The sequence below is a fragment of the Rhinoraja longicauda genome, chromosome 10 (genome assembly GCF_053455715.1).
Source record: "Rhinoraja longicauda isolate Sanriku21f chromosome 10, sRhiLon1.1, whole genome shotgun sequence".
NCBI lineage: Eukaryota > Metazoa > Chordata > Chondrichthyes > Rajiformes > Arhynchobatidae > Rhinoraja > Rhinoraja longicauda.
In genome coordinates this window covers 39,701,875-39,729,675 of record NC_135962.1, presented here as the reverse complement: position 1 = coordinate 39,729,675, position 27,801 = coordinate 39,701,875, and the positions used below count along the sequence as shown (strand labels likewise).

At 42.2% G+C, this 27,801-nt stretch overlaps 1 protein-coding gene across 2 annotated transcripts in view; it reads right to left on the bottom strand.

The window, feature by feature from the left end:
• The window catches only part of mdga2a (MAM domain containing glycosylphosphatidylinositol anchor 2a), a 712,576-nt gene that overhangs the window by 502,897 nt on the left and 181,878 nt on the right, over nucleotides 1-27,801 (bottom strand). The window lies entirely within an intron of this gene.

Genomic DNA, 27,801 nt, shown 5'->3' with positions numbered 1-27,801 from the left:
CGCTGAAGCACAGGCACCATGTTTCAATTCAGTGTAAACCAGCGTTCCACCTATAGAAGCTCCCATGAGAAATGATTTGAAAGCAGTGAAATGGCCGAGAGTTGAACTGATATATGACCAACATCTCTCCCTCAACCCCCAGCAGCATCAGATTAAAAAGATTAATATTTGAAATTTTTTTTTTTTATTTAGTGTCTTTGAAAGTAGTTTTCATTAAATATCAGTTTATTCTCAGTCTACAGGGGGAAAAAACTGTATGCATTGAGGGAACCATGTCTACAAAAAAACATTTAAAAAAAATCATGAGCCGTGGAAGTCCAGTTGCTGCAGTGGATTTACGAGACAGGACAAGTAGAGGTCTTCTGGCTCACTGAATTGTCTTCATTCTGGCACAAAGTAACTACTACAACACAATCAACCCCGTCCTGTCCCTCAGCCAAAGATTCTCTCCGAGGAGAAGGGGAAAAAAAATATCACTGCATGCCATTATCCAGCCGAGCTGCTTGTGAGCCTTGGGGCACTACTTAATAGAAAATGTAAAATTTAGCAATTCATATCCTTGTATCAGTCGCAGCGCCTATCTGTTTCAAGGACATTGACCAACAGACGAGCAACCGCTGAATAGTAGATTTAACTCCCATTTAAAATTCATTGTCTCTGACTTCCGACACTATTCGGATGAGGCTCAATATAATCTCATGGAGCAGCACCTCAATTTCTGATTTGGCATATTACAGCCATCCTGACTCAACACTGAATTTCAGGTAATCAGTTATTCCAGCCTTCTATCTTGCATTTTCTGCCCATTGAGCAGTCTTTTTTTTCCCCCCTGTGATAATTTCAGATTACATGCATCTTTTGTTTACACTTCCCCAGAACACATCCTATGTTATTCACTGGCCTTCACTACTTTCTTTTTGGCTGGTAACACCACCACTTGTGTCTCCACCTTTCCACTCTGTCATACTTTTCTTTCACTTTCTCCTTGTATTTTTCCTCCTCTGTTGTTTCCTCTTCCTCTGCCATCTTTCTCTTCAATTTAAAACTTGTTTGATCTTTAATGCTTGCCAGTTGTGAAGAAAGATGATTAATTGAAACGTCTCTATCCATAGATGCTACTCGATTTGTTGAATCAGTCCAACATTTTCTGCTCTTTTAACCTTTAAAAATATCGCTTAATTTAATTTAAATTATCATTGGTACTCTGGTGCACTTGTTAGCTGACATTCTTCTGAATAGGAGGGAACATTATCTATTACCCTCAACAGCATTTAGTGACTTAAGTAAATTCAAAGGCGGCACGGTGGCACAGCGGTAGAATTGCTGTCTTACAGCGCCTGCAGTGCCAGAGACCTGGGTTTGATCCCGACTACGGGTGCTGCCTATATGGAGTTTGTACGTTCTCCCTGTGACTGCCTGGGTTTTCTCCGGGTGCTCGAGTTTCCTCCCACACTCCAAAGACACATTGGTTTGTACCTTACTTGGCTTTGGTGACATTGTAAATTGTCCCTGGTGTGTAGGATAGTGCTAGTGTATGGAGATTACTGGTCAAGGGCCTGCTTCCACACTTATGTCTAAAGTCTAAAGCAGGCTAAAATATTAATAAAAAAGCACAAGAAATAAATATCAGACAGGGAGAGTCTGCAGAGGGAGACACAGAGTTAACATTTCAAATCATTGACATGACACTGGAATTGGAAGAAAACATTCCAAGTTTAAAAATCAAGCCTAAGATGGGAATTTCAATACCATCCTTTACAGTATAAATGGAATTGAATACATTACATATTAGGACCAACAGTGATCTTATTCTCGTTCTAAATTAGTGGCCCAATTATCTAGACAAGTGGTTTCCGAGGTAATATCTTAGCTTTGCTCACGTATTCCAATGGCTTCCACTTTGTTTATAAGGGTCGCAAGGCACAAGGTTAAGATCTTTAAAAAAATTGTTGAAGTAAAATTAACAGGGTTTCCGCCTGTGCTTTGACATTTCATGATCTTAAGTAAATCCATAATGTGACCTACTCATTTATTTTTTGTGTCACTGCATTCCTTAGAAAGCGGAATGAAGGTTATGCAATAATCAGAAAAGCAGTGGGAGGAAGACCTGCAGATCCTGGTTTAAATCCAAGGCAGACACAAAATGCTGGAGTAACTCAGTGGGACAGGCAGCATCTCTGGAGAGAAGGAATGGGTGACATTTCGGGTCGAGACCCTTCTTCAGACTGATGTCAGGGGAGTGGGCGGGACAAAGATAGAATGTAGTCGGAGACAATAAGACTGGTGGGAGAACTGAGAAGGCGGAGGGGATAGAGAGGGAAAGCAAGGGCTATTTGAAGTTAGAGAAGTCAATGTTCATACCGTTGGAGTGTAAGCTACCCAAGCGAAATATGAGGTGCTGTTCCTCCAATTTGCGCGGGCCTCACTCTGACAATGGAGGAGGCCCAGGTCAGAAAGATCAGTTTGGAAATGGGAGGGGGAGTTGAAGTGCTGAGCAACTGGGAGATCAGGTAGGTTAAGACGGACTGAGCAGAGGTGTTCAGCGAAACGATCACCGAGCCTGCGCTTGGTCTCGCCGATGTAGAGAATTTGAAACCTGGAACAGCAGATACAGTAGATGAGGTTGGAGGAGGTGCAAGTGAACCTCTGCCTGGAAAGGCTGTTTGGGTCCTTAGATGGAGTCGGGGGGGGGGGGGGGGGGGAGGTAAAAGGACAGGTGTTGCATCTCCTGCGGTTGCAGGGGAAAGTACCTTTGAGGGAGTGGTTTGGGGGGGGGGGGGGGGGGGGGGACGAGTTGACCAGGGAGTTTCGGAGGGAACAGTCTCTGCAGAAAGCAGAAAGGGGTGCAGATGGGAAAATGTGGCCAGTAGTGGGATCACGTTGGAGGTGGCAAAAATGTTGGAGGATAATATGCTGCAAGCGACGGCTGATGGGGTGGAAGGTGAGGTTCAGAAAAACAGGTTCTGCCTGACTTATTAAATCCTGATTGTTGTTCAACCTTCATCCTCATTTTACAAGATGCATTGACTCAAAGAAACCAAGAATAAGTAGGATCAGTGAATTTAAAATTCATTTTGACATCAAACCGGAAAATTGCAGTTGAAAAATGTGACGGCAGAAGGATCAAGCCTCAAACAGAATTCCAGGGTTTAGATGGGGATGAAGTTCATATCACCCAAAAGGGTTCCAAAATGTATTTTTTTTGTTGCCAATACTGCCTTAAAGAATGCAGCATGAGACGTTACCTACCATCAGATAAGCAACACAGCATGCTGTCAATTTCCCCTGCCTTTGCTTCATTAGGAGCTTCTATGTGCAGTTCCTGAGGATTTTTCAACTTTCCTGTGGTTCGTTCAACAAAAGCCAGCTGGGAATGATCACACGAAGGTTGTGTGGGTGTATTGATTGGAACCGGATTATCCATTGTTGTCACTGGCTCAAGGAAGCCTTTTGCAAAAGAATAATTATTTAAAGCCTTTTGTGTGTTTCTACAAGAGGTGCATGACTCAACGATCTGAATCTGTTTTACTGAAATCCTGCAGTCTGATGCGTCACAATCTACCTCCAGCATCATCTCTACATTGATTCAATGGCTGGCAATGTTGCAATGAATTGCTGGAAACTCCCACCGTACCTCAATATGGAATTCAGAAAGATTGCTCCTTCCATAGTTCGTGTCAAGTAACGGATCTTCTTTGCTTTGGAATTATCCTAATGATCTCTTGTTTCTTCAAAGAGCAGATAACTTACTCCATGTTTCAGCGCGTTTGAGATTTTAGCTACAAAGGAGAAAACTAGCAACTGGCTATATCATGCATTAAGTCATTTCCTTTGGCCGATATACAGAATCGCTTCTGGGTTTTGAGACTAAAAGATTTTTTCTCTTGACTAGGCACACTGACAGTAGTATTGTCAACAATGACTATTGCCTAGACATTCTGGTCCACCTTTCAGAATGTGCTGGAATATCACAGATGCAGTGGACCCGTGACCATTTTGCTTCTTGATTAGGTCTGTAATTGTGGTGGTGGTAGGGTGGAGGGGTGGTATGAAACCTAGCATTTGAGAAGAGTTTAGGAGTGGGAAGGTGAGCAGGATTGCAAAGGCACCTTACAAGGAGTCCCAATTGAGTGATGCACAAACAGCGGGATTGTTTGCTTTCATGTTTCACTTGGGGGAAGAGGAGTGGACACTTTCAATTGCGTAATGTTGAGAAACAAATATGATGAAGTGCATTTCCAGAGAATTAACCTTGTCATCGTCTATGTTACATGATTAATATGCTAACTAAGAATTACTTACTGGTGAAAGAATGGAGCAGGCCTGTGATTTGCACTTTCTACAGAAACCCCCAAAGCACAATTTGGAAGACATTACATTTGCATTAATGGTCAACTGAGCTCCATGATAGCTGTTCTGATTCACATTAATAATGAAGCACAGAGAGCAATGAAGAACTGTTGGAGGACATGGAGCGACTGAATGGAAGAGACAGATAAAGAGAGATGCATGATCTAAAGCACAGAAGTTTAAAAAAGGTGCAGTGTGTCCCCGAACTCTCCAACCAACCTTTACAGATGTATTGTGAAATATATCCTGACTGGTATGACAATTTCAATGCTCAGGAACACAAGAGACTGCAGAGAGTGTTGGATTCAGCCCGGTCCATCACAGCCCTCTCCTCCAACGAAAGCATTTACATGAGGTGTTGCCTCACGAAGACAGCATCGATCATCAAGAATCCCCAGCATTTGGGCCATGCCTTCTTCTCAATGCTAGCAATGGGCAGGAGGTACAGAAGCCTGAAGTCCCACATCACTTGGTTCAAGAACAACTACTTTCCTACAACTTAAACCAACCCACATAATCTTAAACGTAACTCATGAATGAAACACTGGGGTCCACTTCTTGCACTGCTATGGACTTGTTTTTTTCTCTAATTATGTTTTTGCACTAATGTTTCGATTTTTTTTTTCAGTCTTCTTTCTTCCAGAAATTCACGGGTGATTTATGCATAATTCATGTGCAATTTGTTTTAGTGTGCTGTCTGAGTCTATGTGCAAGCAAGATATTTCATTGTACCTGTACCTCACCACACCCGTGAATACGATAATAAACTTGAAATTGAAGTCGAGTTTTTGTTTGCATGACTCAAGTTATGCTGCTGCTTCTTCAAGCAACATAGTGCCGCATGTAAGTGCTGAAGTGACAACAATCGCATCCAACAACAAAAAATTGATTCAGTCATTACCTGTACAGTAGGGGAACATTTACTTTTGTCCCACCTCCTCCTCCTTCTTTCTTTCTCACTTGCATAAAAACACAAAACCAACCAGGTCGTAGGCAGAAGTTCAAACATGCCTTGCGTGGGAGGCAAGATTATCAAAGAGCATAGGATATTTATTGGCTTCCTTCAGAATGATTTGAACATGGAACATGGAGCCACTATCGCATTCGCCTCCACCCCCCCCCCCCCCCCCCCCCCCCAGCAGCGCATTCCAGGCAGCCACCCCCCCTCTATGTAAAAATCTTTCCATGCGTATCTCCTTTAAAGCTGGCCCCTCACTTTAACGTTATGCCCTCTAGCATTTGATATTTCTCTCCTGGGAAATCTCACTCATCTACTCTACCTCTGCCTCTCATAATTTTATATACAGTGCCCTCCATAATGTTTGGGACAAAGACACATCATTTATTTATTTGCCTCTGAACTCCACAATTTGAGATTTGTAATAGAAAAAAAATCACATGTGGTTAAAGTGCACATTGTCAGATTTGAATAAAGGCCATTTTTATCCATTTTGGTTTCACCATGTCCTGTAAGTGTTCTGATGTACAGAATGAATGCTTACAAAGTCATAAGGGCAACGTGCAATCTCCACACAGACACTAGAACCCAGTGAACTGAGTTGTTTCACACATCTCAGAGCAGACGCAAAGCTCATGGTCTACCAGGCAACAGTGATCCCTGACATCCAACAATCTTATGTTGGGCTTGAGGAGCAAGGGCCGGTTGGAGGGTATTGGCTCCAGCGCCTTCAAGGCCGGCTGCAAGAGGTGTCCCCGGGACACACAGGTGGCCAGGCGAGGAGAGGGACATCGGTTTGAGGACCAATCCAGTCGAAGGCGACGAAGGTAGGCCTTGCAGGAGGTGCCTGGGGCTTACCTGGATAGGGAACTGCTCCAGCTGACCGAGCCTGCAGGCAGACTGGACTTTGAAAATGGCATCATAGCATGTTATGATCATGTTAACATCATAACACATGTGTAAATATGCAAAAAGAATTTCACTGTGCATGCACTTGCACATGTGACAAATAAAGCACCATTGAACTTTTGCAAACCTGTGAATTTTCAAGTGTGATACAGGAAGAAATTGTGAAGAAATGGAGGTAGCTTCTTTGAGATGGATGGCAAGGACATATATCCATGGCCGCTCCATATTAAAGATGGAACAATTGCAGCAAGGGATGTTGTCACCCTTCCCCTCTAGCATAAATGGGCATTCAGTTTCCAGCACCAGGAATCACAAGCAATCACTCTAGTCATACCCTTCATGCTCTGTCACTTACGACCTCCAGAACAAAACTATTTGAAATTCAAGAAGTTAATGAAAATCATTACATAAAAGTCCTAAATTTGCATTACAATTAGTGAAGGAATTACGAGTTGTTTTAATTAAGCAGCTATTTTAAAAGGTGAAAAGGATAAGCTTCAGACAGCTTTCACGTATCTTACAATTACATAACCCAAAGCAAATTTGCTAAAAAACAATGATAAACTTATGATCACAAATTTGAAGTATATACAATGAAATGCTATGGAAGCTTCGTTTTAGTTTAGAGATACAGCATTGAAACAGGCCCTTCTTCTCATCGAGTCCGTGGACGACCAATAATCATCTATACACACAAGGGACAATTTACAGAGGCCAATTAACCTACAAACCTGCACATCTTTGGAATGTGGGACGAAACCGGAGCACCGGGAGAAAAAACTCCATACAGACAGCACCAGAGGTCAGGATCGAACCGGGTCTCAGGTGTTGTAAGGCAGCAATCTAATGTTGCACCACCGTGTTTCCTTATCACCTACCAGGCTGCTGCTCATCATCCCTGTTCATCTTATTCCACCTATCCTGTAGCAATCTCTATTCTACTCTCCGCGCCTATTCCTATTACACAGGCAATCATTCCCCTTCCCTCTCAGTGCCCGTGTGGGGTGTCTTCCCAAAATATCCACTTCCACATGTTTCCTGCATGTATGCTGACTGACCCACTGAGATCTTTGAACAAAGTCTGATTTCACATGCCTGGCTACTCAACAGAATCTTCCGGCACTGCAATTTCTAACAGCGAGGAGGATGAGAGCTTCATGCACATGGGAACATCACCGCCTATAGATATTCTTCCCAGTTGTGCACTATCCTGTACTGTACACCAGTTGATGTACATTTCCCTCAGTATAACCATGTCATGGGAAGACGTTGAAGACATTATTACAACAAACCTTCAGAGCATTTCATTACTTCAGGAGAGAGTTAGTTTTAGCTATTAGGGCTAAAGGAATCAAGGGATATGGGGAAAAAGCAGGAACGGTGTACTGATTTTAGATGATCAGCCATGATTATATTCAATGCTGGGCTCGAAGGGCTAAATGGCCTACTCCTGCACATATTTTTCTATGTTTCTACTTTATTCATCTTTCAGGTTTTCAGTGTCTTGAGCATTCTCAGCATTTATTGGCCATCCCTAAATGCCTCGAAAAAGTGGTAGACAACCACCTTGAACAGTTGCAGTCTTTTGATAAAGGATTTCCCATGATGTTGGGGCAGGAGTTAGACCCAGTGACAATGAAGGTATATAACAGTATAATTCCCAATCAGTCACTCCTCATTCATTGTCTAGTGCACACTTACTTCTGAACATGATAGAAGGAAGGTCATCGATGAAAATAATTGGACATTGTACCTCTTACAGTGATGTTCCGGGACTGGGATGAATTATCTCGATAACCAAAATAATCTACCCATGTGTGTGGTTTTGACTTCAACCTTGCAACTCCATTTCACTTGAGCCCCTTGTTGCCAAACTTGGCGTCGTCTTGGTGTCAAGGGCAGCTATTCTCATCTTACCTCTGGAATTCTACCCTTTGGTCTACATTTGGGCCAAGGTCGTGATGAGATCGGTGCAATGTGCTCCTGGGAATTGCTGAATTGGTTTTTCTGTGACTAAGTGCCATTTGATAGCACCTTTGACAGCACCTTCCAACAATTGAGAGCAGACATTTTGGCTGGTGTTTAACCAGTTTGGGATATATTCTGTATTTTCCCCTTTGCTCTCTCTATTGTACTTGTGTTTGAACTGATTGTATCTATGTATGGTATATCTGATCTGCTTGGATAGCAGTCGAAACAAAACGTTTTATTGTACCTTGTTCATGAGACAATAATAAAACTGAACTTAAACTTGCCTTGTATTTCATGAAAGGCGCATATCATGTGGTTGGGTATTTACCAGTAATGAAACCACTGGGTCAGCTTGGTTAGAGGTGATGTAATTTTTAATAAATGCAACAAAAATGTAAATGATATCCCAGGGAGGCGCTCACAGAGACAATTAAGTCATTTCATCTCAATTATTACCTGCAGTTTACTGTCTTTTTAGTTTAGAGATACAGCACGGAAACAGGCCCTTCGGCCCACCGAATCCGGTCCGACCAGCGATCCCCGCATATTGACACTACCCTACACACACTAGGGACAATTTTTACATTTACCAAGCCCGTACATCTTTGGAGTGTGGGAGGAACCGAAGATCTCGGAGAAAATCCACGTGGTCATGGGGAGAACGTACAACATCCATAGTTGGGATCAACCCCGGGTCTCTGGCGCTGCAAGCATTGTAGGGCAGAAACTCTATCGCTGCACCACCGAGCCACCTGTTGTCGGGTTGTCAGAATTTACTGCCCAACTTTCAAAGATACTTTAAGAACAGCTCCTACCTTGTAGATTCCTTCGGAAGGCTAATGAAAGCAGGTTTACAGTGATAATATCACTGAGGATTGTGATGACTGGTTACAGTGTGGTAAGTAATGCATACTCTACCCAAGATGTTGTAGACAGTGCCAGCCACTTTCTTAACCTCAAGGTGTAATGCATGAAGCCGTCCAGCCTGCCCTTGCTCGTCCCCGCGGCTGGACGCACTAAGACCTCGGTAGGGAGAAGTCTCTTAGCAGGCCCTGCCCTTCCACGAAGACCAGAGACCGGAAGGCTGGTCAGTGATGATGACGGATGCGACGGGCGAGGTACAAGGTCAGGAGGAGAGGGAACTGCGGTCTAGCCTATCGCGCCTTCCAGGTGGGCTGTGGGAGGCATCCCCAGGGCTCAAAGGTAGACAGGTGAGGAGAGGGATGTTAGTTTGCAGGTCGATCCACACGTCCAAGGACGATAATGGCTGGAGGCCCGCAGCTGTCTGGGGCTTGACTGGACCGGGCAATGCTCATAAGAAGTAGAGCACAGACAAGTGCCAAAAAGTGCGCCTCGGCCATGTGGGCTCAGTGGACTATTTCTGTACACTTTGATAATTGGGATGTGCTTAGGTATGGCAATACTCTACTGGACTGTTTATAAGAAAATAATTTCACAGTGCATTTGCACATGTGACAATAAAGCACAATTGAACCCTTGGATTGAACCATTGAAAGAACAGCTCCAGAAATGACTAGTGATTAAAAAGTCTTGACTGAGGGCTCATGTGGAGACTAACCTTAGCATTCCAGATCAGGCAGCTACCTGAACCTTTCAATTTATAACCTGCCATATAGTCATTTATTTCAATTTACATAAATTGTCTCCACTTATCGCTTTCCATTTAGCAACACTCAACCTTCGTTTGCCTCATAATCACACTCCTTTAATGCATCTTTGATGATAACAGCACAATTTCACACTTGGAAACCGCACTCGGGCCATTTACTTGCTGCACTCCCTTACCAGAGTGGAATTCCAGGAAAAATACTCATGCTGTCCGTGTATAGTGAAGAAGGCTGAAGGTCAGCTTGGTTACCTGTCCATTCATGTCCAGTAGCAAAATCGTAGACAGCAAAAGTAAGATCTTGTCTGGGAGATTCTGTTGAGTAGCCAAGCAAGTTGCAGCAGCAGACTTTGCTGACTTGACGATGGCTACTGATTGGACCGGGGATAGCGAGTCAGAACCTTATACACTCTTCTGTTTCATGAAAAGTTCTGTCCTTCCGTGTATTTAGTAACAGGCTGTTCAGAATGCCGAGCCCCATTCGTCTCATCTACAAAGCTGCAAGTCATTTATGAAATGCAAGATCAAGGCCAGTCACCCTATTTTTTTCCATGTGTAACTGTGAGAATCAAACCACAATCAATCCACCTCAGTGTCCCGTCAGGATTCAAGGTTTTGAGAATTGGATTCCATCCAACAATGTAGTACTACATGCACAGCTAACCAATCTTCTCTCGCAACTCTGCCCAGCTCTGACCAGAACAAAGAACCAGACTTCAAACAGAGAAAAAAATACATTGTTCTCCATCCAATTTCATGAGGAATAATGAATCAAATTCTAGCAAAGAGAAATCAATATAACTGATTATGATTCACAATGAAGGCTTTATTCAAAAAAATCATTGGTAAATGTCTTGGCTGAATACTTTGTGTAAAGTGTTTATTCAGAACGCTGCAGGGTTACTGAGGTCTGAATAGGCGATGCATTCACATTAGAAGGGTACATTTTCATGTCATTGCCTACAAATTTCTCTTGGCACCTCCTCCAACAGCCCGTGGAACACAAAGCTATTAATTCAATGAAGCAGCTTAGACATTGACTGGAGCTCATTCTAGAGGCACAACAGTATGAAATGATGAAGATAACAACCATAACAGCTCCCAGGCAGAGTTCCATCCCAGATACAAAACCAACGAAAATCAGCCAAAAGATCAGAAATCAGCCAAAAGATCAGAGATCAGAAAAGATCAGAGACTCTCAAGTACAAATTACCATCAACACAATTCATGTTGCTGTGTTCTTTAGCTCAAGTTGAAAATAACGTCCCACTTGGTGATGCCCAAACCGTGCAGAAAGATGGTCATGTTCATAAATTCTAGGAGCAGAATTAGGTCATTTGGCCAATCAAGTCTACTCTGCCATTTAATCATTGCTGATCTATCTTTCCCTCCCAACCCCATTCTCCTGCCTCACAACCCTTGACACCATGACTAATCAAGAATCCGTCAATTACCACTATAAACTAATTACTGTTATGAGTTTCCACTAATTACACTCCGTTACAAGCCTTTGCAATCTCTTGGAAAATTAGTGTTTTTCAAACCATGCAATAAAACTCCTTGATATGGTTTCTGTTTTTAAATACAATTTCTCTGGAGTTTGGATGATTTTACACATACTTAACATGAAAATGGCCCTGTGTAGTCTTTTAAAAGTAATCTAAATTATTGAAATCCATGTTACTCTCAGGCAGTTGACTGGATATTGATTAAAAATACCCTTTTGTGTTAAATTCAGTTGTGGCCTTTATTAATAAACTTTGATTCATCAGGGAATAGTTCTTCGTTGAATGTTTTGTTGAATTAGATTCTGAGGCTGTGCACACATATCCTGGTTCATGGAAGAATTTTTCATTTGGCCACATTTGCAACCAGAGTGAAGGAGAAGGGCGGCACGGTGGCGCAGCGGTAGAGTTGCTGCCTTACAGCGAATGCAGCGCCGGAGACTCAAGTTCGATCCTGACTAAGGGCGCCGTCTGTACGGAGTTTGTACGTTCTCCCCGTGTCCTGCGTGGGTTTTCTCTGAGATCTTCGGTTTACTCCCACTCCAAAGACGTACAGGTATGTAGGTTAATTGATTGGGTAAATGTAAAAATTGTCCCTAGTGTGTGTAGGATAGTGTTAATGTGCGGGGATCGCTGGGCGGCGCAGACTCGGTAGGCCGAAGGGCCTGTTTCCGCGCTGTATCTCTAAATCTAAATCTAAAAAAACCTCAGGAAACATTCAGTACAACTGCAGGCTGAACCATCGATTGCAACCAAAGGGGGAATGCTTGAACTCCAATTTTTAGTTTCATTCCAATCAATTCTGGACCGACTCCATTCAATTAATCCTGATAATTAACTTAAAATGTGTGCTGCATTATAGAACACCTGCTTGAGCAGAGAGAGAATAGGGATAAAATTGTCTATTTGAGGATTGAATGTCTAACCCTTGGTAGCTAAACATATTAAATTGGTATCCATAAATCTTAAACCTATGCCGGTAATAACTGTTAAAAATACGACTAGAATGCTAAAAAATGTTAAGAATTGGAAACATTGGCTCTTTCCACACTCACCCACACAATAAATCTTAAGGCAATTTGTCCATCACCTGAATAAAATGCAATATTGTTTGAAAAAGTATTTACGTTAAAAATTGCAAAGCAGCACAAGCTTCCATCACTATATATTTTTCCTCAAATCAATTGAAGACAAGATTATCTACACGTACACTCCAACGAGGCTTCAGAATTATCTGTAGTTCTACAACTGCACAATAAAAGAACATAGAACACAGAACAGTACATCACAGGAACAGGTCCCCCGGCACACAATGTCTGTGCTGAACATGATGCCAAATTAAACTAACCTCCTCTGCTTGCACATGGTCACATCCCCTATATTCCCTATGTGTATATCTAAAAGCCTCTTCAATGTCAGTATTGTATCTGCTTCCACCCCCACCATTGTCAGCACCTTCCAGGCACTCTCTGGATAAGAACCTTGCCCTGCACATGCCCTTGAAATTGTCCCCCTCTCACCTGAAAACTATGCCCTCTAATCTTGACAATTCCACCCTGGGAAAAAGGTTCTGACCGACTATCCTATCGATGCTTAGCTTGACCTAAGACGCTCCAGACAAAATAATTCAGATTTGTCTAACCTCTCCTCATAGCTAATAAACTCTAATCCAAGCGCTGTTCTGGAAAACTCCTTCTGCACCCTCCCCAAAGCCTCCACGTCCTTCCTGTAATGGAGTAGCCAGAACTGCACACAATACTCAAAATGTGGCATAAACAAAGTTTTATAAAGCTACAACGTGACTTCTGGACTCTTAAATTCAATGCCCCAGATTGATGAAGGAAAGCAGACCATATGCCTTCTTTGCCATTTTATATACTTATTCTGGAGTCATAGAGTCATGCAGCACGGAAACGGATGTTTAAGTCCAACATATCCATGCCAACCAAGATGCTTCATCTACGCTAGTCCCACCTGCCTGTGTGTGGCCCATATCCCTCCAAATCTTTCCTGTCCAATATTTAAGAAATTCATTCAAAAACCTGTTCAATTAATGAGAGAAATATCATTCAAAATAGTTGCGATATATGCCTTTTGACTATAACTATTAAACTTTAAAAATATAAGTGTGTATAGAATTACTGACATTATTAAGCTGACAAAGAATGCTTCCAAGTTGGCGCCCAACACAGGCGTGCTAGCCACAGAAGTAGATCTACAAACTCACATTACAATCGCTCCACTCTTAAATCTACTAGCTACACACTGTAAATGGATTGATTGTAATCATGTATTGTCTTTCTGCTGACTGGTTAGCACGCAATAAAAAGCTTTTCACTGTACCTCGGTACACGTGACACTAAACTAATCTGAAACTGAACTGAATCACACCAGCAATGTCAGTATGACTGACCACACTCGAGTTTATTCATCGTCAAGAGCAAATCATTAAACATAATACAGAGAATAGTACAACACAACAACAGGCCCTTTGGCCTACAATGTCTGTGCCAAACATGACACCAAGACCATTACATCCATACCCCTCCATTCTCTGCGCCTTAAATGCCGCCATTGTATCTACGTCAACCATCAACCCCAGCAGCCCTTTCCAGGCACTGACCACCTTGTTTAAAAAGTTACACTGCACATCTCCTTTAAACTTTGCCCCAAACACCTTAATGCTATGCGCTCTAGTATTTAATACCCCCCAGGAAACAGATACTGACGGCCTACGCTTTCTATCCCTCTTAAAATTTTATATACCCTGCCATCTCTGGTGTTTTATAGAAAACACCAGGTTTGCCCAACCTCTCCCTGTAGTTAACACCTCCTAATCTAGGCAAGGTTCTGGTGAACCTCCCCTTCACGCATTTCCAAAATGTGAGGGTCAAGTCAAGTTTATTTGTCACATACACATACAAGATGTGCAGTGAAATGAAAGGTCACCCACAGTCCAGCAATAGAGCAATAAAAATGAACAATTTCACACACAATCACAACCAACACAAAACAAAAAAAAAGAAACATCCATCACAGTGAGTCTCCTCCAGTCACCTCCTCACTGTGATGGAAGGCCAGAATGTCTTTTCTCTTCCCCTGTCGTCTTCTCCCGCAGTCAGGCTGTTGAAAGTTGCCACGTTCCAGGCTGCGCCGGACGGTGAAAGGTCCACAGCGGGCGCAGTAGGTATTGTTTGATTGTTTGAAGACCGTGGTGGAGCGAGGATGTTCAGAAATTTGGCAACACTTTGTTAAAGCCTATTTTTTGCCATCTCTAAACCATCCCTTGCAAAAGAATGACTAAAAAGCCTCCCTTGTGCCTTACAAACTATTACAACGAGAGAATGGTAAAAATGAAGTCAAGATTAAGGCCAGAGCAGCAAATGTGAAACCAAATATCCGCTCAACAACCATTCATAATTAGGTTGCAAATAAATCAATAATTAACTACATTCCAAACAACAAAAAAAAGGATTTAAATGATGAAGCCTCTTTATTGTGGTTGCAAATTATACTCCAATAAAAAAACATCAATTCTGGTTTATATAGGATACATCTGCAAGAGTAAAAGTAGAAAATCAATTTTGTCACATTGGCGCACATTTATTTTAAGCATCAAATGGATTCTGCAGCGATTTGCTGCTATGTAATCTTAAACTTTACTATATTTTCTTCAACATCTCATTGAAAAATAGATTTCTACACCAACCTCAGCTTTGTCTGGCGATCATCAATTGGAAGCCCTGAAAAAGCAGCATTTATTTGCTTGCTCAAAACTTCCTGTGCTTTGGTTGTAGCTGAGAGAGTTTTAGTCTTTAGAAATCCTGATCATGTTAACACCATTTTGTTTGCTTGACTATTAAAGCTCTAAAGCAAGCCATTTATAGTACGAGAGTACAGATGGGGGTGTTTTGGGGTTAAATGCAACAATGGTTTCCATAGCCATGTTCCAAATTTTTTTTTAACTTCATAAACCCATTCATCACGTTCAAATATTCATGCACTGTATGACATGCAGAATTCCACCTTGTCTAGAAACCTGGGATATAAAGAGGGTTCCAACAGCAGCAATGAGAGTTCAATCAATTTCAGTAATATTTCTCATGGATGAGCAGCAGACCCATGTTCATTGGTGGTAAGAAGAACGAGAGACAATCTAGAACTAGGGAGCACAGCCCAAAACCTACAACAAAGACAAATGATAATGGAAAGAAAAGCAGGCAAGATCATATCATTGTCTTTTGGAGCTTCAAACGCTTCAATTTTCACTTCAATTTTAATTTAAAATCATTTGCTTTATTTTAATGTGCATGAAAAGGGTATTTGTTCAGTTTTATGATTTTAGAGTCCTGGAGACGTACAGCACGGAAACAGGCAACTTCAGCCCCAACTCATCCATGCAGACCCAAATATCCGATCTAAATTAGTCATATTTGCCCATATTTGAGCCATATCTCTCTAAACCTTTCCTCTCTATGTAGCTGTCAAAGTGTCTTTTAAGTGTCCTTCTCAGCTGGTCCTCTTGTGGCCTATCCTAATACCTTACTAAACTGCAGGAACAACTTCCTTAAAAGCAGACAACTACTCAATGTCCACTTCCCTGTGACATCTGTCCTGTGAACTATCAGGAAACCTTATTTGTTTTCAAACCATTTCCAATCTCCACTAAAAACCTGATTGGTACCAAGGCTGGCAATGTATTCCTTACTGATTGTATTATTTGTGCCGCACGCTCTCTAAAAAGCAATCAACAGCTGAACCAACAGAACCTGTGTGCTTGCCATTTGCTATCTTCAATGCGGACATGATCAACTTAACAACCTTCAAGAAAGTGCAGACAAAGGCAACAATTTCTTGTCAAATGTAACGATTCAATAAATCTTTCTTGTTCGTCATACTTAACCTGCAACAGACCAGACAAACTGGGAAATTTAGTCAGAGGGTGGTGAAGTGTGGAAATTATTTCCATAGATGTCTATGGAGACCAAGTCAATGGATACTTTTAAGGTGGAATTTAACAGATTCTTGATTTGTAACGGTGTCAGGAGTTATGGGGCGAAGGCAGGAGAATGGGGTTGTGAGGGAAAAATAGATTAACCATGATTGAATGGCAGAGTTAGCTTGCTGGGCCGAAGGGAATAATTCTGCACCTAGAATTTATGAACATGAAATGACACCTTGAACAACAGATATCCAGCCATAAAGAAGGTATTTATTCACAAAATGCTGGAGTAACTCAGCAGGTCAGGCAGCATCTCAGGAGAGAAAGAATGGGCGACGTTTCGGGTCGAGACCCTTCTTCAGACTGAAGGAGGGTCTCGACCCGAAACATCGCCCATTCCTTCTCTCCTGAGATACTGCCTGACCTGCTGAGTTACTCCAGCATTTTGTGAATAAATACCTTCGATTTGTACCAGCATCTGCAGTTATTTTCTTCCAGCCATAAAGAAATTATAACCCATCTATTCTTTTATGGTGAGCTCCTGTTCTATTGACACCACCTTCTGAAGCCACTAAATTATGTTGCCTTGATCCAGACGTCCTTCTCAATGACAGAATCCACTTTAAAATGTTTGAGAACCACTGTCAGTTCATCATGTGTCATAACTATTGCAAGTGCTTTGGGCCATCCAGTCTGAAGTGGCAATGGCAGAAATATTACACAAACTGCAATTGATCCTCAATTCTCTGCTACAATCTATTAGAATGTCAGCTGTGAAACTTTATGAAATGCTTCAAATGCCTGTGGAACATAAGATTGTTGCCTGTTTCCGTGCTGTACGTCTCCAAAATCCCTGAAATAGGCCGCGGGATTTTTTTTTTTTTCACCGCCCAGCGGGGGCTTCAATATCGGGAGCCCCGACCGCCCCGACGTGGCAACTCCAACAGCCTGACCGCGGGACAAGACGGCAGGGAAGAGAAAAAGACATTCTGGCCTTCCATCACAGTGAGGAGGGACTGGAGGAGACTCACTGTGATGGATGTTTCTTTTTGTTTGGTGTTAGTTGTGATTGTATGTGTTATTGCATTTTTATTGATTAATCTTATTGGTCTTATTGTTCAACTGCGGGTAATGTTTCATTTTACTACACATTTATGTGTATGTAACAAATAAACGACTATTGACTATTGATTGCTTTTGGCTTCTTCTCATCATGGTATCTCCTGCTCAAATACACAGAGTAAGTTTGTTTCTTTGTTTGTGCATCTCTTGGTGTCAGAGCCCAGAATTTCTCAAGTTCCTTACCTTTCATCACTTCACATTCACACTCCACGTCACAAAGCTTTATGAATGCCAAGAAAAATAATGACTTATATTGAAGGAGTGCATCGTGCAGCAACCCAACTGAACAATCAACACAGGAATAACCTGCACAGAAGAGGTTTACAAGAATGCTGCCTGGTTTAGAGTTTGAGTTTAGTTTATTGTCACATGACCACTAGAACATCTGGGAGATTGTTTGTGTCTTCCTTAGTGAAGGCAGATCCAAAGTACCTGTTCAACTCGTCTGCCATTTCCTTGTTCCCCATAATAAATTCACCTGTTTCTGTCTTCAAGGAACCCACATTTGTCTTAACTAATTTTTCCTCTTCACAGAGGGTACAGTAAAAAGCTTTTGTTGCGTGCTAACCAGTCAGCGGAAAGACTGCACAAGATTACAATCGAGCCACCCACAGTGTACAGATACATGATAAGGTGAATAATGTGAATAACATTTAGTGCAAGATAAAGCCAGTACAGTCTGATTAAAGATAGTCCCTGGGTCTCCAATGAGGTAGATAGTAGTTCAGGACTGTTCTCTAGTTGTTGGTAAGATAGTTCAGTTGCCTGATAACAGCTGGGAAGAAACTGTCCCTGAATCTGGAGGTATATGTTTTCACACTTCTATACATTTTGCCCGATGGGAGAGGGGAGGGGAGGGAGTGGCCAGGGTGCGACTCATCCTTGATTATGCAAGGTATTAGCTGCAAGGTTGGACAAATTTGGATTGTATGCTTTGTAATATCGGAGGTTGAGGATAGACCTGATAGAATCATATAGGTTTATGAGAGGCATAGATATAGTAGATAGGCAAAGCATTTTTCCCCAGGGTGGAAATATTAAAGACTAGAGGGCATAGCTTTATCGTCAGAGGGGGAAAGCTTAAAGGAGATGTGTGGGGCAAGTATATTTACGCAGACTGGAACCTGCCACCAGGGGTGGTGGTGAAGGCAGGTATGATTGAGGCAACTAAGATGCTTTTTGATAGACACGTGAATATAGAGGGAATTAATGGATTTGGATCATGTGCAAGCAGAGGAGATTAGTTTATCTTGGCATCATATTGGTATGGATATCGTGGGCCTTTTTGAAGGCCCTGCTCCTGTGCTATACTGTTCTCTGTCCTAATAATCCAAATGTGGCCTAATACACTCCAAATGTGCCACTATTTCATCTTTCATAATTGACTCCAGCATCTTCCCCACCACCGATGTCAGGCTAACTGGTCGATAATTCCCTGTTTTCTCGCTCCCTCCTTTCTTAAAAAGTGGGATAACTAACTACCCTCCAATCCACAGAAACTGATCCTGAATCTGTAGAACATTGGAAAATGATTACCAATGCGTCCACAATTTCTACAGCCACCTCCTTGAGTACCCTGGGATGCAGACCATCAGGCCCTGGGAATTTATCGGCCTTCGGTCCAATTAGTCTACCCAACACCATTTCCTGCCTAATGTGGATTTCCTTCAGCTCCTCCATCACTCTAGTTCCTCTGGCCACTAGAACATCTGGGAGATTGTTTGTGTCTTCCTTAGTGAAGGCAGATCCAAAGTACCTGTTCAACTCGTCTGCCATTTCCTTGTTCCCCATAATAACTTCACCTGTTTCTGTCTTCAAGGGACCCACATTTGTCTTAACTAATTTTTCCTCTTCACATACCTAAAGAAGCTTTTACTATCCTTCTTTCTATTCTTGGCCAGCTTACCTTCGTACCTCATCCTTTCTCCCCGTATTGCCTTTTTAGTTACCTTCTGCTGCTCTTTAAAAGTTTCCCAATCCTCTGGCTTCCAGCTCATCTTTGCTATGTTATACTTCTTCTCTTTTATTTTTAAACTGTCCTTGACTTCCCTTGTCAATTCGCAAAATAATGCCAGCCAGTCATAGAGATACAGATGCACAGCACAGAAGTGAGCCCTTTGGCCATCATGTCCCCACTGACCTTTTTATTCGTCCTATCTGCCTGCATTAGGGCCTAGCTTCAATTTTCAGAGCAACACTCTTCCAAAGTTTGTTCTCAAATAAAATGAACGGTCATCTATTTCTGTTTACATGATTTCACACTTCCGCCTTGCTGCTCTGAGAGTACACAATTAAATTACCACAGTGAAATTATCCATTACCATTCATTATTTAAAGCTAATTCTGTAAAGTCCAAGAAAGCATTAAGGATGCTGCTAATTGTGACTAGTCAACTTTAATCAAATTTGATATGCTACTTAGTGCTTTGCAAAACTCACAGCGATCACGATGTCAATACTATTTCGCAGTGAAGTAAATAAGACCCTTGTCTTTCTGTTTCATTATCAACTATTAGCTCCAAAACTCTGCATCTTTATGCAAAATTGATTAAATGAAAACTACTATAAACTTCAAAGATGCACTGGCTGCAGAAAGCAGTGGGTAAAAAACTTTGATTTGAATGCTATCCAATCAAATCAGATAGCACTATAAATACAATCAAGTCAAACTCAAGTCCAATAGGTGGAGCTAAGGGAAAGATTCAGAATGTAGAATGTAATCATCATTCAGAGCTTTATACTTTTCTTCAGCCAGTGGGAACTCACTATAGATCTTGCTCCAGCTTTGCTTATATATTTCAAATGTATAAAAGAAGAACCTGCTAACGAATTTGTGAAAATAATTCATACTTTGTGCTTATTCAACACGTGAGAGTGGCTGTTATGACAAGGTTCCAGTTCACAATGCTAGCATCGTTTGATAATTGCATTGTTGTGCGAACATCAACTAACTGATGGCATTAGCATTTTACCCATGTCTGCCTCACGTCACTGCAGCCCACTGCTGAGACGCAAAGGAACTGACAGCTGAAATGGCCGAGGAAGTCTGCTGAATGTTCAGCACCAAAGCATCAGAGGCACCAGCAGCAAGTTAACCTCAACACAGAAAACGGATAGGCAGAATCCTACAACCTTTTCATGGAAATTGTTGTTTTTGCTCATCCCAGACGTTTTCTGAGTTTCAAGCCTTTATCTCCCAGTGGACCATAGACTCATAACTTTCAAAATGAGTGCTTTGCTAAGAAGGAAGCTCCATTACAATTGAACTTTCATTGAACTTTCCAAATTTGCTTTACAACTAGGGAATTACTTTCTATCATTGGGCTTAAACATTATGTGGATCAATCTGATACAGATTTGAGTACAGCAAATGAGTCATAGCGCTATGCAGCACAGACACAAGCTTTAGCCCAACTCATCCATGCTGACCAAGTTGCCTAACCGAGCTCATCCCATTTGCCTGTGGCCGGCCCTTATCAATAGTCAAGAGTGATTAAATTGGTATAAGTCCTAAAAACAGAACGATTAAAATTCATATTTGCTGCAGCACAACAGATATGTAAATATAGTACTCCGTAAAAAGCACTAAAATAAACACCAAAAAAGTTCAGTATACATATATAAAATATAAACAAACAACAATAGTGCAAAGACAAAAATAATTCCCCAAGTCTATGTAGCTCGGAGCTTATTTGGATGTTGTAGTGTTTCATGGTTGATGGTTGTAGGGAAGAAGTAGAATCCCTTTTCATCTCTCCTATCCGAGTACCTATCGGTTAAATGTTATAATTATAGTTGCCACTATCACTTGCTCTCGCAACTCATTCCATGTATACCCTCCCCCCCTCCATGTGACAAAATTGCCTCTCAGTTCCCTTTCATATCTTTCCCCTTTCATCTCACCCCTTATTCGCCTACACTCCCGAGAAAAAAGACCCAGCCTATCCTGCCTCTCCTTATAATTTAAACCTTTCAGACCTGGTAATAACACATTTTTTTGCACCCTTTCCAGTTTGGCGGCATCCTTCCTATAGCAGGGTGACCAGAAATGTGCACAGTACTCCAAATGCGACCTTACCAACGTCGTGTACAGCTGTACATATCATCCCAATTCCTGTACTCAGTACACTGATTTATTCAGGCAAGTATGCTAAACACCTCTTCAGTATTACATCCACCTGTGCTGCCACCTTCCTGGAACTATTGCCTTGAAGGTAGGAAACAGTGAGTATTGGTGGAGGGTTGCTTTTTAAGGTTGGTGGCCTATGACAAGTGGTGGGATTAGTGCTGGGTCCACTATTGTACACTATTTACATTAATGATTTGGATGTGAACATTTAGCATAGTTAATAAATGTGCAGATGACACTAGAATTGGTTGTGTAGGGCGTGGATAAAGGAGGTAGTTATCTCCGATTTCAATGGAATCTTGATCAGCCGGACCAATGAGTCAAGGAATGGCAGCTGCAGTTTAATATGGATGAATATACAGTGTTGCACTTTGGTAAGACAAACCAGGGTAGGACATAAGACAGTAAATGGTAGGGCCCTGGGGGTGATGTAGAACAGAGACACCCATGAATGAGGGTACATAGTTCCATGAAATAACGTCATGGGTAGACAGGGTAGCAAAGAAAATGATTAGCATGTTTGTCTACATCAAACAGGGTACTGAGTACGGGTAGACCTGAAGAAGGGTCTCGACCCGAAACGTCACCCTTTTCTTCTCTCCAGAGATGCTGCCTGATTCACTGAGTTACTCCAGCATTTTCTGTCTATCTTCAGTTTAAACCAGCATCTGTAGTTCCTTCCTAGACATATTGAGTACAGATGTTGTGATTAGCATTCATTTCAAGGATTCTAGAATATAAAAGCAAAGATGCAATGCGGCGGCTTTATCAGGTGCTGGTGAGGCCATATTTAGAAGATAGTGAGCAGTTTTGGCCCCATAACTGAGGAAAGGTGTGCTAGCTTTGGAGAGGGTCCAGAGGAGGTTTACGAGAATGATCCCGGGGATGACGTATGAAGAACATTTGAAGGCTCTGGGCCTGTACACGCTGGAGTTTAGAAGGGTGAGGGCGGATCTCATTGAAACCTACCGGATAATGAAAGTCTTAGTGGACGTGGAAAGGATGTTTCCAGTAATGGGAATGTCAAGGACCAGAGGGCTCAGAATACAAGAACACACCTTCAAAATGGAGATGAGGAGGAATTACTTTAGGTGTAATGAATCTGTGGAATTCATTGCCACAGACAGCTGTGGACCCCAAGGCATTAGGCAGTTTTAAGGCAGAGATAGACAGTTTCTTGATTAGGAAGGATGTCAAAGGTTACAGCGAGAAGGCAGGAGAATGGGGTTGAGAGGGAAAAATAGAGAAGAGATGATTGAATGGCAGAGTAGACTCAAAGGGCTGAATGGCCTAATTCTGCTCCTATGTCTTATGGCAAGTAACAGCTGTGCAAGATGTTGGTCAGGCCACATTTGGAGCATTGTGTAATTTTCTGGTCATCATGCTATAGAAAGGATGTCATTAATTTGGAAACGATGAGAAGAGTTTGAGATCAAGGAAGGTACAAAGGAGAGTGGGGAGTGGATCCATTAAGGATTGCTTCAGTAAAGAGCCAGCAGACACAGCTTCGATTCTGTGACTAGTAATTACATAATTGACCATAGTGAAGATAGTAATTACATAATTGACCATTCACACCTCCACAAAAGCTGATTAGCTTTTGTGGAGGTGTGAATGGTCAATTATGTAATTACTATCTTCAGACCAGTGATGCAATTTGCCAGAACCAACAATGCAAGGGTCAACCTCGTTCGTCATCTTGTAAATGCTGGAGAATGCTCTTCCATTACTTGCTCACCCTTGTCATATCCTGCTCCTATTAGCAGTGTCAGTCTTCAACAGGTCAGTCAGCAGCAGAGTGGCCTTCCCAGTAATTGCAAGTTCATACTTGGGCAATGCTCCCAGCAGTGCCACAGACTGAAATTAGATTAGCAGAAAATTCACACTGAAATTATTTTAGTGAGCTGACATTTCCACAGAGCAGCAAAATTTAAATTAAGTTTAATCCTCGTAGCAATGTTTACGCCAGCAGCAATATCCAGTTGCTCAAAAGACTCTGAAAGTTCAACAGGATTGTTTAGAACTGTTGCCTGGAAATGCTTCCCGCTGCACTCATTATCAAATGACACATTCAGCCTGTTTGTGAATTTGCGGAACACTCCATCAGGTTAAAACACCACACCGGCAGAGATTCAAGTGAATTGGTAGCAGGGTGATGGGGAAATAGGAAAAAATAACATTATTTCCTTTCACTGGGGTCAGATAGTGGAGGGAGAAACACTCATCATATGTGGGAATTGAGAACAAGCAAACACCCTTGAGGCTTGCATAGTCTCTCAGCTACTTCAGCACCGCACGTTTCTATGATTCTCTAATAAACTGTCTAAACTACTTCAGTGCCATGGATTTCTATGATTCTCTAACAGACAAATGATTAAGATCACCTCTGCATCCTTCCCATCCCACACTGGATAAGTGCCAGGCAGCTTGTCATCTGCCAGGTCTCTAACAGTATTGAAGACACCCGACTGATACAAATAATGATATCATTAAACACAAAATTCTCAAGGTGCAGACAGTTTCAAAAGATTATGTTGGCTGTATTGGACTGTCCTGTAAATTCTAGCAACATGCAAAAGCAGAGCCAAAAGAGGCACGGTACACCTGTGATACTGGAAGCTCTACATTGTATTGCATGCCCTGCCGTGACCTAACCTTGGGAAAGCTGCTTTCATGGAAGGGGAGCAAGATTTTTTTTAGATTTTAGATTTAGAAATACAGCGCAGAAACAGGCCCTTCGGCCCACCGGGTCCGCGCCGCCCAGCGATCCTCGCACATTAACACTATCCTACACCCACTAGGGACAATTTTTACATTTGCCCATCCAATTAACCTACAAACCTGTACGTCTTTGGAGTGTGGGAGGAAACCGAAGATCTCGGAGAAAACCCACGCAGGTCACGGGGAGAACGTACAAACTCCGTACAGTACAGCACCCGTAGTCAGGATCGAACCTGAGTCTCCGGCGCTGCATTCGCTGTAAGGCAGCAACTCTATCGCTGCGCCACCGTGCCGCCGGTGATCAGGGAAGAGTATTTGGCAAAAGCCTAGAGGACCACGGAGATGGATGGACAGGTTTGGAGGCATATGGACCAAACACAGGCAGGTGGGAACTAGTGTAGCTGGGACATGTTGGCCAAAGTGGGCAAGTTGGGCCAAAGGGCCTGTTTCAATACCGTATCACTCTATGACTTTATGAGATATACAGCATGGAAATAGGCCCTTCTAGTTGAGGTTTATTAATGTCACGTATACAGAGGTGCAGTGAAAATCTTTGTTTGCATACTATCCAAACATATCAGATATATCATGCTTAGATACAATCAGTTCAAACTCGTTCAATAGGCAGAGCAAAGGGGAAGATATAGAGTGCAGAATATAGTTCTCAGCATTGTAGTGCATCAGTTCCTTAGATTAAGACCAATGTCCTCAATGAGGTAGAGGTGAATTGAACAGTACCCTGGCTTATAGAGGAACAGTTCAGAAGCCTGATAATAGAGGGGAAGAAGCTGTTCATGAATCTGGCGGTGTGTGCTTTCAAGCTTGCCAGACCTAGTTTGTGATGACCATTAATCATGCCTTCATATTAACCCTATAATGATTCCACATTTGCGTCAATTTGCCCAAGATTTTATCACTCACCCACGACGAATTTACAGTAACCAATTAACCTATCAACCCACATGTTTTTTGGGATGTGGGACGATATTGGGGAGCAATGAGAGGGGACCCACACAGTCACAGGGGGAACGTGCAAACTCTTCACAGACAGCATCACTTGATCCAGTTTACTCTCAGAATGAACCCAGAGACCAGATAACAGTAGTAACGACCCAATGCGAATTACTCTGACCTTGTTTTGAAAGTAAAAAGGAATTGATTTCTACACGCTACATAAAGATAAGCAAATAACCTGCAGGCATCCACTTCACGCAGTTATTCTTTTCCACAAGAGCTCAAGCGGGTTTATAAACATATGTGATTAATAATTTAAAAATGACCAAAATTAACATACATTCTGCCACAATGTGGAGTTTATCACTTTCTAAAAAATTGAACCCAATATACCTCACGCAGACCCATGCAGTTTTTCCATGCGCTGTTTCTATGCAGCTGTAACACTACATGCTGCTCTCTTGTTTATTTTCTCTTTTCACTACCTATTGTACTTGTGTATGGTTTGGCTGTGCTCATGCATGGTACAATTTGCATGGACAGAACACACTAAACAAAGTTTTTTTACTGTATGTCAGTACACCTGACAATAATAAAGCATTTCCAATAACCAAAGTTAAACAATTATATTGGGTTCCATTGAACACTGCCACTTCTGAAGAAAGCAATCACATGTACTTGCACACAACACTCCGTGGCCCAGTGATTAGTCCCCTGGAGGGGGTTTCCAAAACACCAGTTTAGTTTAGCTTATTATCACGTGTTCCGAGGTACAGTGAAAAGCTTTTTTGTTGCATGTTATCCAGTCAACGGAAAGACTAGACATACAGTAATTACAATCAAGCCGTCAAAAGTACAGATACTGGATGAAGGGAATAATGTTTAGTGCAAGATAAAATCAAGTAAAGTCCGATTAAAGATTGTCCAAGGGATTCCAATGAGGTCGATGGTGAGGCAGAGGGTGCCATACTGCCTATTCCTCCATTTCCTGTCACTTCTATGGAAGTCTTTTCTCCCCTGTACAGCAGTTGAATAGTCACATAAGCACTGATGAGTTTTCCAGTGGTCAGTTCACTGACCGCAACAGTGAGCTCAGCACAGAGGTCACAGCAAGAAACCTCAGAGCTGTCATTCCAGTGCATAAATTTGTGTGCTAAATGCCTCGTTGCTACTATTCACATCATTTTGGTGAAAATTGCAATTTTTGTTGGAAATAGGAGTGCTGTCAGGACTGTGTAAAAGGTGAATGCCAATTTCTAAGGAACTATTATTTCACTGCCACTGTTATACGCCATACAACTTGAAGGCAAGGTTGGTTTGGTAAAATCGCCCAGTTAACCTGCAGATTAGCTCTGCTTCGGAACAAAGGTTGTCCTGCTTCAGTCATCGAGCCCAAGTGGCTGACGATGTTCGTGTAGGCGTGTGTTTGAGGGACAAGCTTCAGCTCACTTTTGGCTCGGTCATTGAGCTCGATGAGAGATGGGAACTTACACTTAATCTGGATATTACCTGGGCTTGCAGGCTTGAGTTAGAGGGAAAAGTTGAATAGGTCTGGACTTTTCTCTTTGGTCATCTGAGGGATGACCTTAATGAGGTGTACGAGATCATGGGGACATGGATAAAGTGAATGCTCACATTCTTTTTCTCAGGGTAGAGCATTCTAAAACTAGAGGGCATGGGCCTAAGGCGAGAGGGGACATCAGGGGCAACTTTGTCAGTCAGAGGATAGTACATATCTGGAATGGCCTGTTGGAGGAAGCTACGGAAGTGGATACAATTGTGACTTTTAAAAGACATTTAGACAGGTATATGGATGGGGAGGGTTTAGAGGACTATGGACCAAATGCAGCCAAATGAGACTAGTTCAGCATGCCAGTGTGTTTGGCATGGGCAAGTCAGGCTGAAGGGCCTGTTTGCATGCTGCATAGCTCGATAATCCTCTGATTCTACCTGCTGCAAAATAAACTTCCTTCACCAGCCTACACCAGAATAGACAGATAAACACAAAGAACTATGCATTCCCAAAAGCACAATTTCCGCATGTGCGAAATGCAACACACTAGACAAATGAATGGCAACAGAATACCAGAGAGCAGTGCTGAACTACTATCAGCCTCTTTGGTGACGCTCGGACTTTCCTTGATCGGACTTTGTTGGCTTTACCATGCACTAAACGTCATTCCCTTGTACTGTACTGTAAATGTACTTTAATACACTGCAATTGAATTTTGTGCATATTTAACAAAAATAGCTCCTCTTGCTTGAATGGAGCTCTAAAAAGGAAAGAGAAGCGATATGTTAAGTATGCTCCAGGGGTAGAATGCAAAGTACTACCGCAGTGTAATGAGTAAGTCAAGCAAGCAGACCTTTTCATTGTGGTGACTTTAAGCTGGACTGAATCCAGCTGCTGCGCGGAACGGTTGAACGTACTTGAAATAGTTGGGACAAAATTGATTTTGAGTTGGTCTAAATTGGAACTGAGTTATCAACTCCCAGCAGGTAGGGTGCAAGCAGTGGCTGAAGACATCTGGCCCTGCAGAGATCTGAATCTGGTGGTTATTGGATCATAACTTATGCAAGAGTCCCGCTCGTAGCTGACTGGGATTGATGCCTG